Raw genomic sequence first — 8,884 nt, 5'->3', positions numbered from 1 at the left:
AGAGATTTTGTTTATGGCCAGTTTTGGGGCTAGTTTATGGCCAGATTTTGGGGGGCCTCTTCCCAACAGGATGTATTTCAATACTCCTGCAAATCCAAAACATTCTGAGAGGGACTTGGGCAACTTCAACAGAAGCAAAACTCAACAATGAATAATACTATAGTAGAAAATTATGGCCAAAAATACTGTATTTTTAACCAGCAAGATCATTGGGGCATTATTATACAACATCAGGTGTTTTTTGCAAAACTAGTTCCCATCCCCAAACAATAGACACTACATGCATTTGAATGACATTTTAGGAACAGCAAATATTCTTTTAAATACTGCAAGTTAAAAATTTTTTCTGACAAAACTCCCTAAATACATAGGTCTAGTAAGGGTTTCCAACAGGATGATGGGTGAGGAATCCAGAAAGGAGTTACATTTAGAGAGTTCTTTGAGGAAAAGAAATCCACCAAAAATGTGTTTCAGTCAAATTAACCTGGACAAAGTTACATAGTATTATTCCAGCATTCTTTCCTGAACTTAAAAATGTTCTACTGACCAATACCTTCCTGTTTTTTCTGTCTACCAAAAGCTTATATAAAAGTCAGAATTTCTTCATCCAAGACCTGATTTTACCCAATAGATGTTTTCATAACATGTAAATGTCATTTGCTATTGGGTTGGAATCATATGGGGAAATGGAGAACACGGGATAGATAAGGAAGGCAAGGAGGAAATTAATATTTGAGCACCTACTATGTGCTAGGTGTGTATTCACACTTTGAACGTATGATTCTAGAGGTGAGAGTGTTATTGAAAGGATAGTGATCGTTCGGAAGACAGCAGGAAATGGCTATTCTGTGAGAAAAACAAATGACAAGTTTAGACTGTGTACTAAGTTATCTACTAAACAGCAGGTGTCTGGCTCCAAAAATGTCTAGCTAATCATATACAACTAAGCCATTTCTTTTGCTAATTTGATGGAACCAAAATGAAATCCCAAAGACACAGTTACCAGGACAGATCTATTAATGCTACATATGCTGGAAATATGTAGAGCTAGATAAACATTCAATATTACTAGTTTTATTTTTGTGTGTGTTTCTAACCAAAGATATATCTTTGGAAGAAAATATTAATGTATACCAAACACACCTTATTTGTATCCACTGAGATGTTGATTACTAATTAAGTGGTTTTAAACCCTTATTTAATTTGAAGAAGAGCAGCAATATACATTACAATATTTGGGTACACTTTATTTTTGTATGGGTTAACATTCTGCTATATTTCATTTCATTCATTTTGAGAAACTTAAAGGGAAATCAAGGGTAATCGGTAGGTGATTTGAGGGAAATTTCCAACCAATATGTGAGTCTTGCAGTATTTCATTATACAGCCCTTTCTTCCCATTATTTATTTATTCATTTATTTATTTATTTTTGCAAATAAGTCATTTTGACCCAAATCCAGCATAGCTTTTCACCAATTCCTAACTTAAGACAACTAAAATTTACAATCATGTGGCAGTATAAATTTTAAAATTACAGTTCATACACTTTGACAATCAAGATAGTGTGAAGCACAAAAAAGTAAATTGCCCTTTAGCTGAATTGCCTTTTTAAAATAGGTCTGCTAGTTAATCTATCAAAAAAAAAAACAAAACAAGTTTCACGTGTTCTTCAAATTCCTTTTGTAGTTGTCATCTGCTAGTAAAAAACATATGCAGGTTCCCAAGATTTTTTTTTCCAGTCTATTCATGACATTCAACAGAGCCCTTTATATGGAAATGTTAAAAACAAAAACTTCTAGGAGATTTATTTACTTTTGAATGGGTGTGTTGTTTCCCTTTGTTTCAGATATGAGGCACAAACTTCTGAATTTAAGCTCTGTAAGACATAGTAGAAACTTCCAATTTACAAATAAGGAATTCTCTGGGGTTTGGAACTGCCATGTCATGCAAAAAGGGAAAAATCATCTGTAAACTGGTACACTGCAATGTGTTAAGTGAGTCATGAAATGGCTGCTTGCCTTGGTGTGCTGAAGAAAGGTTTCTGTGTTTTATGTTTTTGTTTTTGAATAAGACATGCCCAAGTCATCATAAAACTCACCACAGGCCTCCATTACCTAAGCATCAACAATAGGAGGCCAGTGGCACACGCTTATAACGCTTGCAATCACAATATAATCTAAAGCGTGAGTAAACTTTGTTTTTATAGAAAACTGAAAAGAATCCCATCCCGCCCCTAGCCCCTTCAATAAAACCCCAAAGAAACAGAAAAGAAAATCCTTTCGTTTCGATTGACTCGTGTGGCTAAAATTAGGTTTCTATGCATCACTGCTGCTAGGGTGATCAATTTTTTCCTTTCTCAAGAAAAGGGATGTTGTCATGCACCCTACAGGAACAGTGAAGCCACAAACCTCAATTCTGCATAGCAAATTCCATCCCAATTTCATAAAGACAAATATAACAATCTTTCCCTGTTTTGCTCAGCTTCTTCAAACTTTGAGATCAGGTTTAATTGACTATATATGCTATAGCTCTATTAAACAGAATATCTTGATTCCCTAAAACCGTGACACTCATGATCTTGTGATGAGGTTTTCTCTATACACACTGTAGGCCTTCAGATGTTGTTGCTTACTTTTTTTTTCCTGCAGCAAATTTAAGAACTCCTTTTCAAGCAAGCAGTGGTCTCTAGCTGTTGAAACACGTCCTTAGTGGATCACAATAGTTCTAAAACTGCCTTTCTAGTAAAGGCCATCAGAGAGGTAATACTAAACTGTGCATTTGCCAAATAAGAATATGAATTGTATAAAAGCTCATATTCCAATCCTAGATCAAACAGTGAAAGTTCTACAAAGTTGACTTCCATGTTTGTATAAAAGCTCCAACTGATTTTATGTATTTTGCTATGAAATTACCTTTGGGTCTTATAATCAGTATACCTCTACTCAGGAACGTGCAAATGATTTTCCCTAGTCAGAAATAAACTGACAAATTCACATTCTCCTCTCTTAAAAAAGTAAATAAAATAACATTATTCAAAATGTGAAATAGCTATAGACATACAATATAATTACACAGATACATATCAATACAGCACATTCAATCTGTCAAAAAAATTAATGATTACAAAGCCAGTATGGATGCTGCAATACCAAGAGAGATGTATGTACAATGATTAGAACATTTGTAATGCACTATACCTACAGGCAGTCTGTTTGTTAAATTACAGGTGTTTTCTGAACAAGGGAAAAAAAAAGTAACCTGTGTTGTTTGAGGCTGGGAGAATAAAGAATGAGAACATTTCATTACTGTTTGGTGGCTTTGGTACTCATCTAACAGGCCATTAATATTCTCCCTCCTCCTTTATTGTTCCAAAAAAGTGATTTATATAGAAGTTTAGACTAGTGCCAAATACTACTATAGTTAAAATGAGAACAGTTATCATGGCCTAAATCTAATGTCCCAGCAGCTTTAAACAACCATGATTTATTTTCTTAAATCAAATTTCACCTCAAGCTGCTTGACAGAAGCTCATCAATACATGTGCTGTATTTCTTTGCATTTGTTGACAAATTGCACATATAGAATTCCAAACATTTCTCCTAGTAAGTTCAGTTACACAAATACATGTTCTATAGAACACCGAGAAGTTACTTTTGAGTTAAGTCCACAAATCCTCCGTAAGTTCAACCTAATCAGTTACCAGTTCAAGAAGATCTTGAAGGTGGTAAATTAGCAGGGACTTCAGATTTTGGAAATTAAAGGTGTCAGAATAATACTATCAACCAATGTTCCTGGCAGACTTAATTGAATTTAAAGAACCATTGAGAGTAAAACTGGTTTCAAATAAAGAGACACAAACAGATTTCCTGTTAAACCACACAGGATACTTTTTACATTGCCTGTTTGGACACTGAACATGGGACAGGGACACTAACCATGTCATCTTAAGGACAAAGAAAAGAATAGACCATGAGAATCAAATTTACAGTTACCGACTGTTAGGCAATTGGCATTTCTGGTTCATTCTCAGCCAGCCATTTTAGGCTCCACAGTCTTACTCTCTTAGATATTTTAAGATACCAGCTTTTATTTTTTAAGTTCTTGTTCATTTTATTTGACAAAAAGCCAGCTTTGGCAACACATACCCATAATAAAAGTCATTTTAAAATTGTCGCACAAACACCAAGGGAAAAAAAAGAAAGGAAAAGCTTAAACAACAACAACAAAAATATTAAGAACAACCTATAAAAAGTTTCTGGGTAGCAGCCATTAGGGTAATGTAGTGTCTGTTGGCATCTTTTTTGGCATCTGCAATTGAAAGAGAGGGGGAAAAAAAAGAAAAAGAAGCAAAGAAAGGAGGAAAGACAATGGCACATGGCATTTCAAAACAAAGGACTCCTGTGTGTCTTTGATCCTGCCTTCTGTACACTTCTCTGAGCAATCAAGCTGAAGGTAAACATCTAAAAGAAATGACACTTAACGATTAGACAGGCATCCATTGTCCCAGTCCAAAGTGAGACAAGACAGTATACTCTATTAAAAAAGAAACTATGTGTGTATCCAGAGCAACACATTTAAAATCATAGTATTAATACACATAATCCTTCAGCAAAAACTACAAACTTAACTTAAGCTGATGATGGCTTAAATCGAACGATGTGTCCTGACTGTATCAGTGGAGAGAAAAACTTGACCAAGAATGGATCTAAGATAAAGCCCATTGTAACCTGGGGAAAAAATCAGGAGGGAGGTATGAATTGGGGGATGGGGAAAAAGGGAAATCAGCTTTGTTTTGCTCTATAGAAAAGAAAAAGAGAGAAAGAGAGAGAGAGAGAGAGAGAGAGAGAGAGAGAGAGAGACAGAAAGCCTTATCATTGTGAGTGCATGACTGAGAATTTAAAATACATTGAGTCACAAGGTTTTGCCTAAAAAAAAGATAGAGAGGAAATGTGCTGGGACTGTACTTCAGCATCCTCTGTATTTCCTCTGAATAGTTTAAATAAAATCATAATATTTACCATAAACTCTGTGGACATGCTCACACAGAGTCCAGGAAAGCAATAAATTAGTATTATGCAAATTGTTTTCCACAGAAACACAGTCCTTGTATATCTTCAATAGCTCACCAGGGAAGGGCAGGGCGTGTGTCTAGGAGGCACAATTAGACCAGATTGTACTACTTCAGGTTCAACTGGAGGATGGTGTCCTTGACGGCAGCAAAGACAAAGCGGATATTCTCGGTGTCTGTGGCGCATGTGAAGTGGGAGTAGATAATTTTGTCACTGTCTGGGTTCAGGTCCATGAACATCTTCAGAAGGAATTCCAGGGCTGCCTGGGCATCTCTCTGGGGTCCATCATATTCTGGGAAGTAGTCGACTAGATGGGAATACATGATTTCCTCCTCTAGAAGATCTTTCACGTTTAAGAACAGAATAACCGAGGAGTTCTGGAACCAGGGATATGTGATAATTGTTCTAAAGAGAGCCTTCCTTTCCTCCATTCTGTTCTCATTGTCTGACTCCACGAGAACTCGATCATATTCACTAAGCGCTACTAGAAACATGATAGAGGTGACATTCTCAAAGCAGTATATCCATTATCTTCTCTCTGACTTTGGATCCCCTACATCGACCATTCTGAAAATGACACTTTGTAAATCAAAGGGTTATTCGATGATCCCTGCGGTGGGGACTCGAACTCTAAGCACATCTTCTTGCGTAGGCAGGTAGGCAGGGTCAGCTACGCGTCCAAGTCGTTGAGATAGTATTTGGTAGAGTCAGATAATTGATATTCTCGTCTATCATAGCATTCCTGGATTCCAGGATCATTCCATAAACTCTTTATTGCACCTACATATGGATTCTCAAAAGCAGGCACCTTCTCCACATCAACTTCTCGAACTAATTGTGCATGAGCCTTATCGTGCTCATACTTGTACTGGATCTTGAGTGTGTCCATGGCTCTGATCATGGCCTGCATGGCCGTGAAGATGTTCTGATAAACCAGCTTAGTGAAGACCCTTTTATCTTCATTAGAGTATCCTGACCCATGGATGATTCTCATCTGCTTGATAAATGTACTCTTGCCACTCTCTCCTGTCCTGAGCAGCAGCAGCTTGAGCTCCCGGCAGGCGACCCGCTTGTCCCTGCGGAGCTGCTGCTCGATCTTGTCGTTGATCCGCCGGGCTTCCTTGGCCTCCTTGCTCAGGCAGCACGCCTTGATGGACTCCAAAGTCATTCTTCCAACGTGCCTCCGCTGCAGCCCTGCCGAGACCCCCTGCTCACAGCGCGCACACACACCCTCCCGCCCTCGTTCCCACGTGGCAGCGGTGGCCACCGAGCCCCAGCTGACCGGGCAGGCATCCGGGACAAGCTCCGGGAACCGCCGCGGGGGCGGCGGCCACGGCCGGGGCCACCAGGTGGGCAGTGGGCGTGGCGGGAGCGGATGGCCTGGGCCGACGGGAGAAGCGAGGCGGGCGCGGGAGGCAGGCGCTGGCTCGGGAGGCAGGCCCAGGTTCGGCGGGCGGGGGCGCGTGAGAGAAGGCCGCCGCTATCGGCCTGGCTCAGACGCCCTCGCCTCTTTCCCCGGGAACTGGCGGCCAGCGTCGCCCCACTAGCCGCCGCCGCCGCCAGCGAGGCTCCCCTACGCCGTGTGCCTGGGCGAGAGCTCATCCATCGGGATGTCCCCACAGCGAGCGGCCGCCGACTGCTCCCCGCGCCGGGCGCGCCGGCTCCTCGCCGCCGCCTGACTGGGCTCCCGGGCGCCCTAGGCCCTGTTAGCGCCCACTGCCCGGCTTGCTCGCAGACTCTGTTCCCCTGATTTGGGGTTCTTAGTGCTCAGTTTTAACATTTCTCATTCCCATGTACAAGGTGAGGGTTAAAATTTGATTTTTTGGGTTGCTCAAATACTGTCCCAAGAGAAAATTCTGTGTATAAATGGCGTATTAAAGCAATGCTTCCGGCAGAAAGGGGCAATGGAGTTTGGGATGGAGGAAGGAAAGGCAAATTACTCAAACTGTGTGATTCCAGGCAAAGAATCCTGTGGTTAAGAGCTCACACCATGCTCTTGGAGGGGGACAAAGAGGCTGGGCTCTCCTGCGGCCGTGAGAGGGACTCTCAGGACAGCAGCAGTGGGAACAGAGCAGAGTTCACAGAGCAAACAGGCGATGGGGACCAGAGGGACCTGGCAGGGTGGCAGCCCATGGGACACAGAGGTAAGACCAGACAGAGGTGACAGCGGCTTCTGAAGAGAACAGATAGGAAAGAGAAAAGCAGTGGGGGAAGGAGCTGTCATCATAGGCAGGGAAATAAGGAGTGAGTGCAGCTAAGAGCCATAGATGTGATTACCTTTGTACCCTAAGCTTGCAGGCCAGGGAATCTGCATGCCAGTCTCCACTTGCTGAACGGCAGTTTTCTTTTGATCATCTTTGGTCTTAGGACACTTGAGGCATGAATGTGGCCAATGACTTGATGCCCGTGTGTGTTGTCAGCTAAGCCTTCAAGACCATCACCTTCCAGCTGGGGAGGGTTCTTCATTCCGAGGGAAGGCTCTAAACCCAGCTCTGAAAATGAAACCACACCCAACAGGGTTCACTGTTATCCATGATCTTATTGTGACTTTCTCTTCCACCCAAGAGGATCATCAGAGAAGGAAAGTGGCCTTGAACAAGAAAGTCCAAGGGGTAAAGGGAAACCAAGAAAGACATTTTGGTATTTTCTGTATTGTTGATTTTTCATGCATCACCCATTAATGATAAGATTGCCAGGAGGAAAAGGTGATCCCAACTGACAAACATATTTTAAAAACTTAGGATTAATAAACACAAATAACTTCCAGGTAGACAAGGCAAAGGCAAGGAAATCACACTGGATACAGGCTGTGTTCTGGGAGGGAGGAGATTCTAAAAATCAACATTAAATGAACATGTGAGAGAGGAGATTTGGATGCACTAAACATGGGATATTGATGAAATGATCATACAGATATGTATATATAGCATGTATCTACATTTTATTAAAAACATACGCCAAATATGCATAATGTATATGACAAATGACATAAATACATATATTTATATATAAAAATCTATTGGAAGAAATTACATAGGGATGTGGAAGATGTTGAATTAACATTATAGTCACTACCATTATAATCTGGTCCATTGAAATTGGAAAAAAACTTAGAAAAATAAGATGAATGAGAGAGGGAAGACATGGTGAAAAACAAATGCCCTATTAGCAGGGAGAAGTCACCAGGTAAAGGAGAATGAAACAAAAGGCATTCACTCTGTCCTCTTCCCTGGAGCCTGGTTAGTGCTCTGGACTCCTGGGGAAGCCAGCAGGTGAGAGTGTTGGAGCCAGCGGGGTGAGTCCTGACTGGGGGTGTGGGAATCCATGAAGAAGCAAAAGAGACATCAGTGGGAAGAAATCAGTTTAAATACTCGAAGTTATGAGGGCATGTGTCAGGGACTACGCATCCCCCGACACTCACTGAGCATCTTCCGTGTGTCCTCTCCAGGAATCCAGATGGTGCTCGTTACATCACGTGACCCTCCCTCCTGAGGACATGGGTCTCCTTATTCCTCAGCTGGGGACATCACTTGACAGATGAGCATCAGGCAGCCCCAGGGGATCCAGGAGGAGATATTGAGTGGGACGGAGAGTAGGATGAACACGACCCAGGGTTTTAAGGAAATCTGAGCAGAAGTGGATCCCTGTGAGAAGAAAATGGAGGACATGGCCGTGGACATGAGTGGAGATGATGAACTAAATGGAGTTTCATAAAAGAGACAGATTTATACACTTTCAATGAGAAGGTTGCCCTTTTATTCTTTTATTTCAAAACAAGGGGAGAAAACATAGCAAGAAGCAGGAGACTGACTTA

The 8,884-nt window shown here is 41.3% G+C and overlaps 1 pseudogene; it reads right to left on the bottom strand.

Moving 5' to 3' along the window:
* Nucleotides 1–2,237: 2,237 nt before the first annotated feature.
* On the bottom strand, nt 2,238–7,567 carry LOC105479001 (guanine nucleotide-binding protein G(q) subunit alpha-like; annotated as a pseudogene).
* Between the last annotated feature and the right edge of the window lie 1,317 nt (nt 7,568–8,884).

The sequence above is a fragment of the Macaca nemestrina genome, chromosome 1 (genome assembly GCF_043159975.1).
Source record: "Macaca nemestrina isolate mMacNem1 chromosome 1, mMacNem.hap1, whole genome shotgun sequence".
Lineage (NCBI taxonomy): Eukaryota > Metazoa > Chordata > Mammalia > Primates > Cercopithecidae > Macaca > Macaca nemestrina.
Note: the sequence above shows the minus strand (reverse complement) of the source record. Positions and strands in the feature narration are given on the sequence as shown.